Below are 20,066 nucleotides of genomic sequence, written 5' to 3' on the forward strand. Positions count from 1 at the left end.
GTATCTATTATAGTGGCCAATCAGCCCATATGCACAGGATTTTACTACACATATAGGATTTCAGGTGATACGGTTATTTCTTCTTATTTCACACTTTCTGTTGTTTATGTTGCACATTGCAGTAGCAATTCCCTTTGCGGTCCTGAGGAAGGCAGAAGATATAAATGTCCATATGTACTGCCAGAACATGTCGACCTATTAACCATTCGGGCAGGTATTTGTTAAAACTGCCTTATTTTGCACTGTTTTTAACCTTGGGCATTTGAGTGATAATAATAAGCATAATGCTTCTCTCAATTACCCAATTTGAAGTCACTTTTTGATAAATAATTCATGCACTGCAATTTTTTACCCATCACAAATCACTACCAGTTAACATCTAGAGGGCTATCCAATGACTCATAATTTGATGTGGGACATTACCATCAGGTCCTTACATTCATCATTTATGCTTCATGATGGAAGTATCAACAGAAGGCCCAGATGATGACTAGGGCGGTATTGAGCGGTGATTGATGGGTATTCTAGTCTATTTCCATTTAGCATTTTAACATGCTTTCTCCTTTTGTATTTTATGGAATAGTAACTATGCTGATAATCTTGTTGCTTACAATATGTCTGCTTGTATTAGTTAAGATACTGCATTAGAAATAAATATTTCAAACTTACACGTGTCCTCATTTACTCCCTGTTATGGACTAGTATGAGTGTATAACGAAAGAGTGTTCATGTGTTCCATATTGCCTGAGGTATTCTAAGTTCCATGTTCTGGGTTGTCTAATCATTGGGGGTATGGAAGAACCAATGAGACACATATTGCTAGTCTGGCAGGGGATTTTGGCTACTAAGGTGAGTTTTGGCACACCCTAATTGACAGAGATTCCAAGTCTTTATGCACAGTTTTGTGTAGGAGCAGAATCCCTGCTACATGGTGCCCAACATGGGTGGTCTTATTACATGATGCTTGAGTAGTACTTCGTACAGTCCTTAACCCCTTCACTATTGTTTCCGGATAACAGTGGTGTCGGACAAACCTACCTATTGTTACATAGGTCTTTTCAAACTTGAATCTTTTCAAATGGTTTCCTTTTGAATTGCTACCCAGTTGTGCTGCATAGGTTCTTCATTATGCCACTTTCTTAATGTGTTGTTATGGGTAACGTTGACATACCACAGCATAGTCGAATTGCGGTGCTCAATCATTTGCAGACTTATAACGTCGCCCTGGAGGGCATGGCAGTTATCATGGTTGTGAGTGCGGAAGTGGCTTACCCTTTTGAGATTTTTGATACCGGAGGCTGGTGACTGTGAGTCATGGGGTAAGATGTTTGCGGCGGTGTATACGAGATGTTTCGGCACTCCGTCAATGACCGTCCTTCCCTCGGTCATTAAACGTGTTCAAGATGAGCACGGACCTGAGGCAGCGGTTGAATTGGGAATGAGGCTATGCGGCTCTTTTGACGTTGTTTCTGATCTCGTACTTGCGAATGTCAAGGGAGATGCGGTAAGCTTTCAGGTGTCTAATGCTTTGCAGGCTGTTCGTGATGCCGATAAAACCCCCGACAGTACCCAAGAATTATTACGGTGGCTTATACGAATGTGGGTTTCAAGCCTTTCTCTTTTAAGAAGAAAAAGCAACCCCAAGGGCAAAAGCCAGAAACGGACAAACAGCCCAAGGCTAAAAAGCAAAATTGGCCGAAGAACAAAAAACAGGGTAAACAACAACAACCGAAGCAGGGGTCACGTCCTGCATCTCCTGTGCCTACGTCTACAGAACGTATTTATGACTTGTGCGATTGCACGACGATAAAATCACATGATCGTTTTCAGGTTTCTGAAAAACGCTCTCCTCGTTCTTTTCAAGGCTCACCGGCCTCATCGACCGGTGGTGGAGGAGGCGGCAGACGTCGGTATGGCCAGCAGGGACGTGACCAGCCGCGCCAGAAAGACGGTAAAGGCAAGCAGGACGAGTCAAGACCGAAAAAGACCCCAGTTTCAGAAGAAGAAAGTTGCTGCTTTACCAGCAAGATATGCAACAGATAGTGAGAACGCAGCTTGGGAATCAGACATGGGCGCTGACGTTGTTGGACAGTGCGGCGGAGATTACCATAGTTAGAGAGGCCCTGCGTCCACTACTGAATGTGACAGCGACTGACCGATATATTGTTGTGGAGACAGCTGATACCAGAGTATCTCCCCCTGATAGACTTTAATGAAATAGTCCTTTTAATTGAAGGTGGCATAAAAGGAGTATTTTGGGAAATTCTTACAACTACCTTTGACATTTTGTTAGCGGAGGCTGACTGGCACCCACCTTTTGTTCTCGCGGCTCCGAGAGGGGAGGAGGGGATCCTCCCTAGTTACGCGCACACAGTCTCAAAGGAGCATGCGCTGAATTTTGCAGAAGAGTGGGCTAAGGCCCTTGCGCCGGCTCTTTACCGTACGCACTGTGGTTGGGATACATTTTACCCACACCACGAGATTCCCTTAAGGTCTATGCCACAGCCTAAACATCAATATCCCATCCAACGTGAAGCTAAGGCTTCCGTTGCGGAAATCCTTGAACAATTGGAATATCAAGGTGTAATTGAAACTTGTGTGTCACTGATGAATAACCCACTTTTTACTGTGACCAAGCCGAACGGTTTGTACGGTTTGGTATTCGATTACCAGCATTTGAACTCGCATTGCTGTACCTGTGCAGTACAGAATACCCACGGCTCTGCTGTAGTGGATGGTCTTGTGCGAAAATGGTTTAAAACCACCCTTGACATATCCAACATTTTTTTTGCCCACAATTTGGATGGTCTAAGTTCCCAATGGACCAGTTTTACCTGTGGCAGCAAAGAATGGCAATTTAAATGCTTGGCTATGGGCTATAAAAATAGTCCAAGTGTGTTTGTGACCCGTATTGTCTCTCTCTTGGAGAGAGTCGACCCAAATGCGTGTTCGTATGTGGATGACATTTATCTCACAGACAACGAAATTTGGGCGCATTTGTGTCGCGTTGACCGCATAATTTGTAACTTTGTGGACTTCGGTTACTAATTCAACTTTGCAAAGTTTCACATTGCAGAGTACACAGTGTTGTTCCTGGGCTACGAGCTCAACAATGAAGGTCGAGGATTGGCTCCTCACTTCTTGGAGAAATGAGCACAGTTGCGCGCTCCTACAACACTGAAAAAGTTACAGTCCTTGCTGGGATTTTTAAATTTCGGGCGCACTTACATTCCCGAATATGCCCAGCGTATCAAGCCTTTATATGCTTTGATATAACCTACTTTTATCAAATTGTGCTGGCATTCAGCCATTTTGCAATCATTTTCCAAAAGGACTCTGGGTGGGCGGACCCCATACAAAATGCTCTTTGTGTCAAAATGTTCGTCCCGGACCTTGACGGTCTAGACAAGGCGGCGGTTGCTGCCCCCTTTGACGTAGATGAATATTGTCATGTTTTACAGAATCTACAAGAGACAAGAGACAGTCTTGCAAAGGAACACTTGCCCTCCACACCTGATGATGCATTGCAGATCCCGGTAGTTGGCTGGTTACCCAAGTTGGAGAACTGGTTCGTGAGAAGATCAAAAACAAGCACGATTTTGGAACCCTCATATTGAGCTCCAGATCCAGTGCTTTGTGTGAAGGACACAAGAACAGTCATTTTACCACAACTTTCAGGTCGTAAAGCACAGAGGTACATGTCCATTGACAATGTCAAACTACACAGAGTGGCTGATTCTTCTTAGTATGACCCCGGCAGTCTCATGTCCATCGATTTTGAGAAATTCTGTTTTGGCCCCGGCTCCTAACCCCAGGCCTGATGTTGCCATCGAGATGCCTGCAGTTTCAAGCCCTTTATTGAGCTCACTACCTGGTGCTCACCTTGATGAGACTAAATATACTTACCCCACTGACTTATCGATGCCTGATTTGCAAACTTGTTTGGCTACAGAATCCAGATTTTCATTTGACACTGACTCTCACACATTGAAGACCCCTTACATGATTTCTGTTCTTGCAACACTGTTTAAAAAACATTTTTTTGATTCTTCCTTGGACCCACATTTGGTTGATAGGATTGTTGTGGGATGGTTGACGGAATTGCTTATGTGGTTACAGTCAGTGAGCGCGTGGTTTGCTGTAAAAATGTAATGTTCCCTCCTTGATGTTTCCATCGGGCCGACGATTCTGACCTTGAAAGCAGAGTTCAACAAGATGAGCCGTATAAGAGCTCTATTGTCCCAAAAAGAAGTCTCCCTCACATCTGCTTGTGAAACATTTGTCCTTCACGTGGCAAACACCCGAACAGAGGTGCATGCTTTATTAAATAATGCCCTTGCATTTCGGTGAGTTAATTCACACTATCTTTAATGCATCCTCCACCACAGGGCTGGAGCACTTTTTTAAAGTTGTTAGCAGTGGCCTTGTGTCTTCCTTTCAAACTATATTTGGTGTGTTCCTGGCATTTTTTCATTCAATGTTTTCCAGCCTTTTTGGTGGATTTCCCTTACTGCTGGCTCTGGCCACAGACATTCTTCTGTTGTTTTGTTTATTTCAAAATGGATGCACGTCCTGTGTTGTGAGAAGATCTGTCACGACTGCTGCTGCTCCGCAACCGAATGCTTGAGTATTTTGGAGCGCTGCCTCTTGCTACTTTGAGTGCGGCTTATGGATTATCGTTTCAATTTTCCTTTTTTACATGTGTCCTGCCTGTCTTTCATTGCCTGAGTTGCGATTTCGACTGGGCCCTGGATTTGTGTCTCTGCAATGCGGTGTCGCCTGATTCGGATTATAATCATCTTATGAGCCCCTTAGTTGCTCATGAATTGCTTTGTTCTGGCAGAGGGATTATGGCCTTTGCAGAGATGCATGGTGTCCTGGGACAGTGGAATGTTTTCGCAGTGGTGCAAGATTTCTTGGCACGCAGCTTCATTGAAGAAACACTGAGTCGCCCTCTGATGGTACTGGAGGCTCCGGTAATTGAAGAACATGTATGTTCATTCCCTTTGCTGAATTGGATGGCTGAAATGCTTTCGGATAAGAACAGTGACTTCCTATTGGAGGCTGTTGCTACATTTTTTGCATATACATTGATGGATTGAATGGCTTCTCTCTTTCATCCATGTCCGTGATCACCAGTTGGACATTGGATGTTTTTTTTTTTTTTTTTTTCTTCTCAAATTACCAGTTTCGATTTTTTTCTCTGCCCAGACCTATTGACTTCACTATGTCCATGGCTTGAATTATTTGCTTTGAAAAACGTCCAAATTATGGAGTTTTTTCTTTTTTTTCTTTTCTTTGTTGTTTATGTTTTTTCCCTGTGGCAATTTGAACTTGGTTCTGACTCTTGTTCTTGAACTCTGCTTTCCAAATTTGCCCTGTGTCTTATCCATGCTGGGATCAAGGGAGGGTGTCATGGGGATTGACCCTTGCATTACGCTGTGTTAAGTTGACTTGAGCTTATTAGAAGTTTAAACGCCATTTTTCATTTCTGCTGCCTTTGCACACAACACATATTATTATAAATGTTTAGAGTCCAGCATACTGTTTTGCTTCACACGAGAATAATATGTTTTCCTATGGTAGCAGCTTTGCTTGGTAAGCTTTGACTGAACAGTGAGTGTCGAGACCTTCAAGGTTATTTCATCACAGTTGTTGTTGTTCGGTCTGATCAGCGCACCTTCTAGACATAACATATATGCAGCTGAGGCCACCTCTGATTTTGGCGTGTTTAATAATGCACTGTGCAGGCATGCTCACACACACGTTTTGAGAACATTCGCATGCAGAGTGCTGGTATGGAAAATGATGTGATCCATTTCTACTAGGACCAGAGGTATGGGGCCCCCCTTCTAAACCCAAGAGACCTTCTGTAGATATAAAATAACCTAATAGTAAAGGAGTGTGAAATCTAGGAGTATTCTAGTCTTATTTCCATTTAGCATTTTAACATGCTTTCTCCTTTTGTATTTTATGGTTATAGTAACTATGCTGATAATCTTGTTGCTTACAATATGTCTGCTAGTATTAGTTAAGATACTGCGCGTGAGAACACAGCATTAGAAATAAATATTTCAAACTTGCACGTGTCCTCATTTACTCCCTGTGATGGACTAGTATGAGTGTATAACGAAAGAGTCTTCATGTGTTCCACATTGCCTGCGGTATTCTAAGTTCCATGTTCTGGGTTGTCTAATCATTGGGGGTATGGAAGAACCAATGAGACACTGATTGCTAGTCTGGTAGGAGATTCTGGCTACTAAGGTGTGTTTTGGCACACCCTAATTCACTGAGGTTCCAAGACTCTGTGCACAGTTCTGTGTAGGAGCAGAATCCCTTCAACACCTGGATATTGATTTCTCCAAGAAACTAATTTATTATGCATGAATATCTATTCCTTAGGGGTTCGATCATGACATTCTTATGCCTGTGTTGTATATTAATACTTGCATTCCCAACCATCTTCAAGGTATAAATATACCTTCATTTGCCATGCCAAACCACAGTACGGCACAGTTTGGCTGCATACTGGCACGCTGAGGTTCGCCACGCCAAGTTCAAAAGGAAGTCGAGTTCCCAACTGATGCACTGACCAGACACTGTCATCCTCCTCTCAGAGAATCCAGCTCCAATGTTTCTGACTCCCCTTGCGGGGTGTTAGAGATCGATACTCGGATAGAGATTCCAACCTCACTCATTCTAAGGTATGGAGCTGACTAGAACCTAAAGAAACTTTTGCCAACTCTTGGCTAAACTAGACTATGGCTAAACAGCGCCTAATTCTTCCCTCGTACTACACTTAGGTTAGGTACACTGGGGTAGGTTTACTTTAGAAACACCAGCTGAGTATTTTAGCCTGTGTTATTTATGTATGTATTTTTATTAATATATGCCGTTGCTACATATCATGCTCTTGCAGTATTACTTTATCTTACTGCTAAGGCTGTACGTATTATACTTCGCATTCTGTCTTACGATGGTAGCAGTTCATATCTCTTGCATGAGAAATAAGGCTGTTCGATAAACCCTTTTTAATGAAACGCCCGTCCCCCAATTTCTGTGCAACTCTGAAGAAACGAAGCATGCACCATTGACTGAGTGAAACTGTTATCTATTGTTTCCACGATTCTGAGATTGTTCCGATTCGAATGGAAACAAAGTTGTCATGTTTATGCGGTTGTCAGAAACTAATCCCTCCTTGTTCATTCGAGAAGTTTCTAGTGACCTCTGAGTTAGATAGCACACGCAAGTAATTAAGTTTATTGTACTCGATAGAGACATACTGACCACAGTCCTATGTCAAATCTATAGTGTATATTATTACACTGCGCAGAGCCTATTAGGGACATAGGAACTACACTACATGGTGCCTAATGGTTTGCTAAGGCACTAATGGAACACTGGATACTGTAGTAACTCAGTAGTGCATTTCTCAGAAACCCCTACTCATAATACTCCACAAGATGTCTGGAGTGGGTAGGAGTAATATCCGCCATAGATGAGTAGGATGAAAAATCCTATGTATTAGCTTGTTTGGTTTGTCCAATGTTCAAGGTTACAGTGTTCCAAAATACTGTGCACCTTATCTTTGTTCCCTTGAAACTTGCTCTGCATTTTTCATTTAACTATGACCAGAATTGGCAACAACACCGAAACCGGTGGAGCTGAAAATGAAAATGTTGCAGTAGCTTTTAGTCATACAGGTTTTGATTAAACCGATGAGAAGGTTGTAATCATTGCTATTAATTTAAGGAGTGTATCAAATAAGGGGTTTTGTCCTACGGGGCCAGGCTGGACTATATACGTTTTAAAAAATACAAATGTGCCTGGTCTCGAGTTTGATGCTGTTTTTTTATTTTACAGCGGATCAGAAGCTTCTGACTAATCGTAAAGCTTCCATGATTTATTTAATGTTTTACCTCTTTTCACAATGTTTTTTTTTGAACAGATACGAGGTTTAAACACAAACTTTTACCCGGACCTGTGTATTGAGAAATGCAAGGCTGATTCGAAATGGACCACACTGCTTACTTTTTAAGACGCCGTCTTGTTAATGGCGGTGCATCTCCATTGCTTAAATCGGCAACCTCGGGACTTTTCTCCTGCTGGATTAATAGACAAACCTATGTTTAGGTTTATGGCTTATTAGGTTTACTGGGACTGAAACTTTCTCAATACACACAATTTATATATAAGTAAAACCTGCCTCCCTTTGACAGGCGGTGCCAAATTCAAGACAGATGATTCAGTGAAATCGAACTGCATCACAAGCCTACTTTCAAGTAAGTAGTGAGTCTCACACTTACGAAATAACAAGAAATGCCCCCCGTTCAGAAAAAAGATCAAACAGTTTTCTTTTAAATACAGGTCTGAAAAGAGGAATTTGAAAAATGTATGAACTATTTGGGAATAATATATAGAAAGGTAACTCCAATGTGGCCTAGAGCAAATGGAATGGTAGAAAGACTGATGACAACGAATAAAAAAGCAATACAAAGAGCAACATTTTCACAAATCTCAATAAATCAAGCGTTATGTCAGATTTTAAGAGACTATAGAAATACTCCTCATCCATCAACTGGAAAGTGCCCTTCAGACTTAATGTTTGGGCAATCAAGGAGAACTTGCTTACCACAGTTACCCTCAATTCCTCCAAAAGTACACAATGAAGTACTAGAAAAAGGCAAACAAGTAAAGGAGAAAATGAAATATTACGCAGAAAAAGGAAAAACCAACCAAAGTCAAGACTATAAAATTGGTGACCTAGTGTTAGTTTGACAACAACTATTAAAAATATCACAAACCAGATTTCACCCTACACCTTTGGAAATTACAAGAATATGCGGTACAGCAATGACTGCAGGAAATGCTGATAGAACAATAACAAGAAATAAGTATTTTTTTAAAACAATTGCACCAAATACTGAACAAACAACTATAAAATCAAATAATCAACAAGATGAATGGATACAGAGAAAATCTGAAAGAATTTCAAAAAGACCAGAAAGACTAATTGAACAATATTGATCTATGTATTTATTTATTTATGTTGTTGTTTATTTTGTTTTACTTGTTTTAGGGGGGAGGGGGAGTATGTAATGATGTGTAAATGACATCATAATGTTAGTTCCAAAAAGAATGTTAAGACTGAAGGAATGCACAGGAGGCATTCAATAGATGGATATGGATGCTTGACAAGCTCCATTAAAAGATACTTATTCATTGCATTCACTGAGTCTGATGGACTTCTTTATACTGCCTCTGGCTATTTAAATAACTTTGATACGTTTTCTGAGGATCTCAGTGAACCTGAAACTACGCCAGCACAAAGAACTTTCAAAGAACAAGCAACAGACTTTTTTCATCACCTGAAAAAGACTTATCTGGTTTCACCATGGATTGAACTATGGATTGTTTTGGGAATATTCTTCTTTCTACTTTGGTTAGCTCTGGTAATATCTCTGGGTATGCTGATAAATGGAAGATATATTCAAATGGACACAGCAAGTAAAAGGTGAACTTACTTCTCCAGCAACACAAATCATCCCATTGTGAACAAATAGACTTGTCAGCAGTGAACATCACAGCCGTTCCTATACCAGATGGTATTGTTTGGACAGCAACTGAATATGACATTTTTGGCCTGTCGGAGCTGTTGAAGATTCCACACTTATTCAAGATTTCATTAGGTGACTTTATTACCTCTAGTACCTTTTCTAATGATTGGGACTTCCAGACTGTTAATAACATGATGTCCGATCTAGAAATGCTTGCAGTATTCACAAATCATGAATACTTAGAAAGTTCATCAGACTATGAACAAATTAATTGTTATAACCATTGTGGTCATGATTTCTTGCACAAATCTGCAATACCTAGAAATGTATAGATGTATAACCAATGTCAACATTGTCCTAAACCTCAAAAAGAGTAGCTCAAAATATTTTGCAATGAAATTTCCATATTTTTCAGCGTTCAATGTATCCAGAGTAGAAATATTTTACTTTAAAAACGTGAACAAGACCGGAATGAAAAATATGCTAACCAATACAAAACAGATTTATTCTGCAGCCTGTATTGCCCAACTGTCTAGACAGGGTTTCGACTTTCGGAAACACAACATTGAGACAAGAACTGTCTGGGATACAAATGATTGGCAAGTGCAGGTGGTAGAAGCTCTTTTTAGAGCCTGTATCATCCCTGAGCAAATTATCTTCTTGAATGACACTGTCCAAAAAACGTCTTGCCTTGGGTTAGCCAATATCAAAGACACGAACACAACAACCATACCTATACCTGCAAGTAATAGCACTACACAGGGGGAAGGTCGATGTACATAATATTATGCATCACAACAGGTCAGCTCCAGATTGGAATAAATGGTTGCACTGGGCCATAGACACGACCAACTGTCAAGATCGATTCCTGAACAAAACTCAGGGTTTCACCATCAATAGACCAGACCCACGATATGTTTAAAGACAGCAACCTGAGGTAATAACAACGTACAATGTAGGGAAACTATGCCTTGATTGGCTACAGAAATCTATACTACAGGATGCAAAACAACACTTATCTTTATTTAAAGATGGCACAGACCTTAGGGAACTGTTGCTAGGACCAATAAAACCGCGTCAAAAATGTTTCATATTTGCCGGTATCTATGCTGCTTATAACGAAATATGGAAGCTTACCAAAGCAGAAACTGCAGAACGAATACGAGAAAATGATGCATCCATTTAGAGAAATCTCTCTCTGTAGTAGACAATGGTTTAACAACTCTGTCTTCCAGGATGTATTCATTGGACAGCATTGTGTCTTCTGCCAGAGACATCATGGAACAAGACTTGGTCATGTTGCAACATGGTCAGTCTCAATTACATTCTATCATGCTAATAGGCTGGACGCTACAAAACTTCTGTGCAGGCTATGTGCCTTGGCGTTTAATCAACACTATGTCACTGTTTTCAGAATTCAATCTCACTGATAAACAGATCAAACTGGCACAAAGGGGAGAAGACTATACTGTGCTGAGCATTGAAAAACTGGAGAAATAATTACCATTCACAGTGGCAGAAAAACCAGCTACTGAGTGGATAAAACAAGTAAAATTACTCTGCCTGTTACAATTTTCTAATTCTATTTTCTATTTCCAGTATTGCCTAAAAAATATACCAGCAGGCAAATATGAAAGGTTGGGTAAAGAATACATCAAGACATCCTGGGATTTACCCTACACACAGAGATGTTGGAGTGGGGGGCGTGAAGTGTTTCTTAGCGGTACTAACTGTAAAAATGCACTAAGCGGTTCTTTCCTTTGTCAGGGTATTATTTTACACGGGGCCTCCGATGGTTCCACTACAATCTTATCCTGTAACCTGCAAAGCTCACCAGCTGCAGTGATCAATCCAATTTTTGGACTAATTTCTAATGGACGTTACCTTATGTTGAATGATCACAGCTGCTGTGGCATGTTGCCAGGTATCCCATATCTAGTGACTGTAACATCCAGGGTCACTTGCTGTATGCAAGTATTGTTTCCACAAACAAAGACAGCCAAGGAGTCACCTTTATGGCCTTCACTGAACATACAAATTGATACTCTAAGCAGAATGAAAGCCATTCTTTTGCAACAAACAGGGCCACTGACCTCGGCCAGAGAAACCTATGATCTACAAGTCGCAATGACTTCTGCTGAGATACATGCCCTTTTGAATACAAACAACCCTATACATTTCTCAGAAATGTTAGGTCCTATCTTAAACATGTCTGATATGAGTGGTATTATACATGTATTTAAGAACGTATGTGCAGGACTGTTTGCACCTTTTCAAGTAGTCCTCGGAATAATTCCAAACTTCATGCACTCTGTGTTTGGCAGACTGCCGCTCCTTTTAGTGCTCGTTGCAGGGATCATATTTTTACTCCTACTGCTACAATATGGCACGCCAAATCACCAGCGACACCCAATTCACTGTGGAGAGAGCTCTGGTGGAGAAGAAGTGTCGTGAGCGCATCTTCCAAATTTTGGGTTTACCTCGTCTACGAGAATTAAATACCAAATGGTTTCTGTCATGCAGACCAATCTGGCAAGGTAGCATCTTACCTGTTCCACGCTGCCTGCTTTGCAGTGAAGAATGTGTACTAGACACCTGTCTAACACTCCCATCAGTCTTGCCTACAGACGCCGACACTCCTCTGGACCCTGTAACGGCCCATGCTCTGTGTTGTCCCCAGCGGCTACCAATTCTGATGACGGCATTCATTGAGATCTCACAGATGCAAATTGCTACTGCTGGGGTATGAGAGGAAACAACAAGCGCGCAGGTAACATCCAATATGAACATTGCTGATGCGACCAATGCTGAAGGCGATGCTTCTCATCTATGTGCGGTTAATCTTCTAAACTAGGTAATCCAACTTTCACCTATAACGGTAGACGATTTTTTGTCTACAAGATTAGAAGATTTCGTGTTTCTCCAAGCCCTAACACTGAATTTTGATTTTGGCACACATGGACTGAAAGACTATGAATTTGGCCATCATTTTATCAAAACAAGGGACTAACTTTGGAAATTTTTCCTATGATTAATTTTTTTTCTCCAAAGTTGTATTTTTCATTTTTGGCACAAGTAATCTGCTTATAGTAGCACTATTCATAGAGAAAATAATTATTTGAATACAGCCAGAGACAATATGTGACCTTGTCCACAACAATTGATTTATGTAATCTGACATGAAATGGTTTCAGCTCTTTTTTCTTCTGTATTTACGAGCCATTTCATAATGTGTATATATACTTATGATTCATTCATGTACCATTCAAATGTCTACATATGCTTAGAATGAAACATTGCTTTAATATGTACAGCACCAATGCGTTTTTAATGCTTACAACCAGTTGTAATGCATTTTTCCAATGTATTTTAGACATCTTATCAGCACTTTGTGTGTAGCTATATTTTAGATATGTTTAACATATTTAGGATTTAGTAATGTCGTTCATACGAAAGTGGAGTGGGTGTTGTGTGTTGATTTAGATACCGTATATAGATTTACCGATGTATGCCCTTTTATAAATACAATTCACATTGCCTTTATTTAGGCATTGAAATCCAGCCCTTATTTAGGCATTTCCCATGCTAACCAAATACAGGCAGGGTCAACTACATCAGTTCATTAAAGCCTTTGGGACTTCCGATTGCCTGGGTATTGATTTCTCCAAGAAACTCATTTATTATGCATGAACATCTATTCCTTAGGGCCAGCAAAACAGCAATAGCGGACCTCCCGTGCCGCACCTCGTGCCAGTACCTATATGTGGAGATGCTGTGCAGCCAACACAGCGCCAACTGTTTAGTGGTGTTTCTGTGCTCCAGATTAAAGGACAAATATAACAAGTGGGGGTGCGCAGCTCAAAAAGTCCAAAAGGCCAAAGTAGATCGAAAAGTCACTTCTTTATTTGAAAACATTTCTTTTATAGAAAACATTCATATCAAATCATCCAGCCAACGCGTTTCTTTCACTTATAGGGAACATCCTCAGGGCACACACAGTGTGAGACGGAAAAATATATCTGTCAAGGTTGTAAGAACTCGTCGTCTCAAAGTAGTATCCGATCATGAGGAATGAAAGGTTCCTGACCAATCCTGTTTGTGATAGAAACGAATTCCAAAACAAACACTCAAAAACTAGAAAGGAATCCAACTATGATAAGTTGAACCCGTCAGTCACTATCAATGGTCCGGAGGTAGCTGTAATCTTCACCCTGGCTTCTCCAAAGTTGGGAGATGCTTCAGGTCAATAAGCTGACGTTAAAACCCAAATTCGGAATCAACAAGAATCTGTGATGCTACTCCAGCGACTTAAGGAGTGGAAGAATCAGGCCACTCCAAGGATGGAAAAGGTATTTTTGGAAAGCGTATTTAGAACAGAACGGCGACAATGTAGTACATCTCCAATTGCCAAGAAACTGTAATGCAGACCAAGCCTCTCCAAGGGTGGAAAACATAGCAAATTGGTATGGCCGCAAAGAAGAACAGCAGTAGCAATTGATAAAATCTTTTGTAATATATTGTCGTCATCAATGTGAACCATGTATATTGCATCGTGGCTCAGAAGAGCTAATTATTGACTATATATGTCACGAATTCCTGTCCAGCTCAATGCCTGGAAACGTGCCACATGTCTTCCACCTGTCCAATGGGATCAGGGATTTAGGAACTACACTGCACTCTTTATTAACTTTATAAATTTGCAAAAGAATTATTGTATTTCTAAAAATGAGATTTTCCTCAACACAAATCACTAAAATATAGGCTGGTGTATGTAATAGCCATTTAGCACTCATCATCCACCATGCAGATAATCGATATGCCCATTATCCGAAGAGAAGTAAGTGAGACAACATGTCGCAGAGATGGATCAGACATTTATCACCCATAACCTCACAATTTCTCCAAATTTGTATTTTTCATTTTTGGCACAAGTAATCTGCTTATAGTAGCACTATTCATAGAGAAAATAATTATTTGAATACTGCCAGAGACAATATGTGACCTTGTCCACAACAATTGATTTATGTAATCTGACATGAAATGGTTTCGGCCCTTTTTTCTTCTGTATTTATGAGCCATTTCATAATGTGTATATATACTTATGATTCATTCATGTACCATTCAAACGTCTACATATGCTTAGAATGAAACATTGCTTTAATATGTACAGCACCAATGCGTTTTTAATGCTTACAACTAGTTCTATTGCATTTTTCCAATGTATTTTAGACATCTTATCAGCACTTTGTGTGTAGCTATATTTTAGATATGTTTAACCTGTTTAGGATTTAGTAATGTCGTTCATACGAAAGTGGAGTGGGTGTTGTGTGTTGATTTAGATACCGTATATAGATTTACCGATGTATGCCCTTTTATAGATACAATTCACATTGCCTTTATTTAGGCACTGAAATCCAGCCCTTATTTAGGCATTTCCCATGCTAACGAAATACTGGCAGGGTCAACTACATCAGTTCATTAAAGCCTTTGGGACTTCCGATTGCCTGGATATTGATTTCTCCAAGAAACTCATTTATTATGCATGAACATCTATTCCTTAGGGCCAGCAAAACAGCAACAGCGGACCTCCGGTGCCGCACCTCGTGCCAGTTCCTATATGTGGAGATGCTGTGCAGCCAACCCAGCGCCAACTGTTTAGTGGCGTTTCTGTGCTCCAGATTAAAGGACAAATATAACAAGTGGGGGTGCGCAGCTCAAAAAGTCCAAAAGGCCAAAGTAGATCAAAAAGTCAATTCTTTATTTGAAAACATTTCTTTTATAGAAAACATTCATATCAAATCATCCAGCCAACGTGTTTCTTTCACTTATAGGGAACATCCTCAGGGCACACACAGTGTGAGACGGAAAAATATATCTGCCAAGGTTGTAAGAACTCGTCGTCTCAAAGTAGTAGCCGATCATGAGGAATGAAAGGTTCCTGACCAATCCTGTTTGTGATAGAAACTAATTCCAAAACCAACACTCGAAAACTAGAAAGGAATCCAACTATAATAAGTTGAACCCGTCAGTCACTATCAATGGTCCGGAGGTAGCTGTAATCTTCACCCTGGCTTCTCCAAAGTTGGGAGATGCTTCAGGTCAATAAGGTGACGTTAAAACCCGAATTCGGAATCAACAAGAATCTGTGATGCTACTCCAGTGACTTAAGGGGCCACTCCAAGGATGGAAAAGGTATTTTTGGAAAGCGTATTTAGAACAGAATGGCGACAATGTAGTACATCTCCAATTGCCAAGTATCTGTAATGCAGACCAAGCCTCTCCAAGGGTGGAAAACATAGCAAATTGGTATGGCGGCAAAGAAGAACAGCACTAGCAATTGATAAAATATTTTGTAATATATTGTCGTCATCAATGTGAACCATGGATATTGCATCGCGGCTCAGAAGAGCTAATTATTGACTATATATGTCACAAATTCCTTTCCAGCTCAATGCCTGGAAACGTGCCACATGTCTTCCACCTGTCCAATGGGATCAGGGATTTTGGAACTACACTGCACTCTTCATTAACTTTATACATTTGCAAAAGAATTATTGTATTTCTAAACATGAGATTTTCCTCAACACAAATCACTAAAATATAGGCTGGTGTATGTAATAGCCATTTAGGACTCATCATCCACCATGCAGAAAATCGATATGCCCATTATCCGAAGAGAAGTAAGTGAGACAACATGTCGAAGAGATGGATCAGACATTTATCACCCATAACCCCACAATGAAAAAAATACCTATTTCCATTTTTTTTAACAGAAACCATTAAAAACCAGTGTTAAATGTGATAATCAACACTTCAAATCCCATAATCACTGGTGCATACAATGGATATTACCATATCCTTACCAGAATAATGAAAATACAGTGCCAGGTAGATGTAAAAGTTATTTATTGGGCATCAACCTCGATATAGAAAATCCCTTTCCCCATTTTCTACCAGGAACAACCTTAATACAGTCCCAAATATATTTAATGTCCATATAATACCAAAATTACCCCATGCAGAACAAAACTATGCACCTTTCCATCAGAATTTATTAAATTGCAGTATCATGTGTATGAAAAGCCATATAATGCCCATTATACCTAATATAGAAATCCTCATCCACATTTTATACCTGGAAAAATCATAATACAGTGGCAAATATAATCAATGACAATGTAACCTCCATAATTCTCCATGCAGAATACAGATATGCTAGTTTTACTTCAATATTTAATAAATAACAATGCAAGGTATATAAAATGTAATAAATAAATATTCCCATTTCCTCATCCAGAAGGACTAACAAACAGTGACAAGTATATGTAACATCCACTTAAAGCCCATCATCCCCCATGTAGAAAATAGCTATATCGACTATCCCAAGAGGAATAATTATTATACTGTGCCTGCGGTATGTAGAAGCCAATTACCACCCATAATCCCCCTTGTGAACATTATCTATAAACATTTTCCTAACTGGATCAATTGAATATATGGGAAAATGCATTCAACAGCTGTTCAAAGCCCATAATCCTCTGTGAGAAAAGCAGCTATTACCATTTCCTTACAGTAATGATGAAAATATAGTGGCATGTGGATGTAAAAGAAATTTCATGCCCATCATCCCCAATATTCAAAATACTTTTCCCCATTTACCATCCAGAACAATCCTAATAGAATCACAAATACCTGCACTGGACATAAAAACCCATAATCCCCATGCAGAACATAGCTATGCCAATTATCCTTCAACATTTACTAATTAACAGTACCAGGTATATGTAACAGCCATTTGACGACTGTAATCTACCCAAATAAAAGTAGGCCCATTTTCTTAACACCAATGACTAAAATACAGTGGTAGGTATATGAAAAGCCACTTGACACCCCTCAGCCCCCAAGTAGAGAATTGCTATAACCACTGTCCCAAGAGAATATCTATTTTCCTGTGCCTGTAATAGGTAGGAGCCAATTACCACCCATAATTCCCCATATAAATATTATCTATTCCCATTTTCCTAAGGAGCCAATTAAACTATAGGGGACTGTAATCAACAATCCTTTAACCCCCATTATTCCCATCTAAAAAAAGATGTATGCCTATTTCTTCAACTATAATAGCAGGTCTATGTAACAGCCAATTACAACCCATCACCCCCAAGCATAAATAGTCATGGCCATTATCCCAAGAAGATTATGTAAAATATTGTGCCCATATATGTAGCAGCCATGTATTCCTCCATGTAAACATTAAATATTCACTTTTTCTGAAAAGAACTGTTAGATAATAGATGAAAATGTATTCAACAGCATTTTAAAACCCACAATCCTCTGTAAGTAAAATAGGTATAACAATTTCTTTACAGGAAAAGAAAATGCAGTGGCTGGTATATGTTAAAGCTATTTGATGCCCTTCATCCCAGATGTGGAAGATCCCTATTCTAATTTCTTAACTGGAACAATCAAAATACAGTCACAAATATATTTAGTGCCCATTTAACACCCATAATCCCCCATACAGAAAACAGCTATTCACATGTTCCTTGAACATTTGCTTCCTAAAATACAAGGCATATTTAAAAGCCATTTAATGCCCTCCATCCCCAATATAGTAAGTCATTAAGCCCATTTCCCACCTGGAAGAATCCTAATACAGTCCCAAATATATTCAGTAGCCATGTAACCTCCAAATTTCTCATTGGAGTGTATCTATGCCAATTTTCCTTCAACCTTTACTAAATAATAGGGGTGGGTGAAATTTGCAGAGTTTTACTCTGTGAAATTAAGTGGTGTTTCACAAAAAATCTATGAGATTCGCACAATTTTGCCAACAGGCATAAGATCTGCAGTTTGTGCTTCTACCTCTGCAATTTATCACCGGTAGCTCGAGTAGCTGTGAAAATCAGCGCAGACTGCACCATGTGCTGTGCAAGAGCGCACAGCCATTCAAGTTGATTTTGCAGCGGCTCAAGTAGAAAATCTACTTGAGCAGAAGCAAATTTACTCGAATGGCAGGCCACTGACTGTGACCACTCGTGAAAAAGGGGAACTCCCCGTGTTAGGAAATCACTCCCCAGCACACCTATTTTGGAGCCCCATGCCCATTCCTCAACATGAATCCCTAACATACAGTGAAAGATATATATAACAGTCAGTTAACACCCACCATCCCCTATGTAGAAAATAGCTAAACCCACTATTCCAAGAGAAATAACTAATATTCTGTGCATGTGAAATGTAGGAGCCAATTACAAAACATAAGCCCCTTGTATGTAAACAAATTCTTTTCCTATTTTCCTAACTAGACCATTAAAATATGGGCAAAAAGTATTCAACAGCTGTGTAAAACCTTTTCCATGAGTAAAGTAGCTATTACCATTTCCTTATAGTAATCATGAAAACACAGTGCCAGGTATTTGTAAAACCATTTAACACACATCTTTCCTAATAAAGAAATGTCTTGTCCGCATTTCCTACCTGGAAAAATGCTAATATAGCCTCAAATATATTCAGTGACCATATTTCACCCATAACTTCCCATGCAGAATTCAATGTTAAATATTTTCATTGAGCACTCAAAAGTCCAAACAAATATTCAATTATCTCGTAACAATTTTAATCTTGAATCTTTCCAATTGTCATCTTCATTGGAAACAGTCTTCAGTATTCAGAATATTCTTCATTCTACATATAGCCATGCAGCCATGCAGCCATGCAGCCAGCACGTGTTTCGTCTGGTCATATAAGACCTACGACTTCCTCAGGGCTGCAACCCAAACAAAATATAACAATACCATTAGATATTAGATAGCGATTGGCATAATATAGATTTTAGACATACGTAGATACATTCTTGAGAGAATTTGTATACAACTTGCCCTCCTTTGTAGAGGATACAAAGTTTATATTGAATCTACTTAATGATATGTTATGGGAAGAAGGGATGTTACTAGCTACGCTAAATGTAGTATCCCTATACTCCAATATTGATCATGACCTGGGAATCAAAGCACTTGATTTCTTTCTGAGCAGAAAATCTGCGGAACTTTATGACCACTCACAGATGCTACTTAAAATGACAGAGCTTGTATTGAAGAATAATGTTTTTCTTTTTGACGGTGTATGGTACCGTCAACAACTCGGTACCGCGATGGGAGCCAGATTTGCTCCGTCTTTTGCTAACCTTTCATGGGGTGGTACGAGGCGGAGCGAATCTGGGGCCCTAGTAATGGTGAATGGATCCAGTACATATACTACTGGGGTCGATTCGTCGATGATTGCCTCCTAATATGGACAGGATCAGTTGAGCTACTTAAGGGTTTCTTTGACTACCTTAATGATAATCCCTATAACTTGCAATTTACAACTCAATATGACTCTAACAAAATCACATTCCTAGATATTGATCTATTTGTAGAGGAAGGTCATCTCAAGAGTAAAATGTACAGAAAACCGACCAGCTGTAATGCATTACTTCACGCTAAGAGTTGTCACCCAAAAAGTCAA

This window comes from Lissotriton vulgaris, chromosome 9 (genome assembly GCF_964263255.1).
Source record: "Lissotriton vulgaris chromosome 9, aLisVul1.2, whole genome shotgun sequence".
NCBI classification, from domain to species: domain Eukaryota; kingdom Metazoa; phylum Chordata; class Amphibia; order Caudata; family Salamandridae; genus Lissotriton; species Lissotriton vulgaris.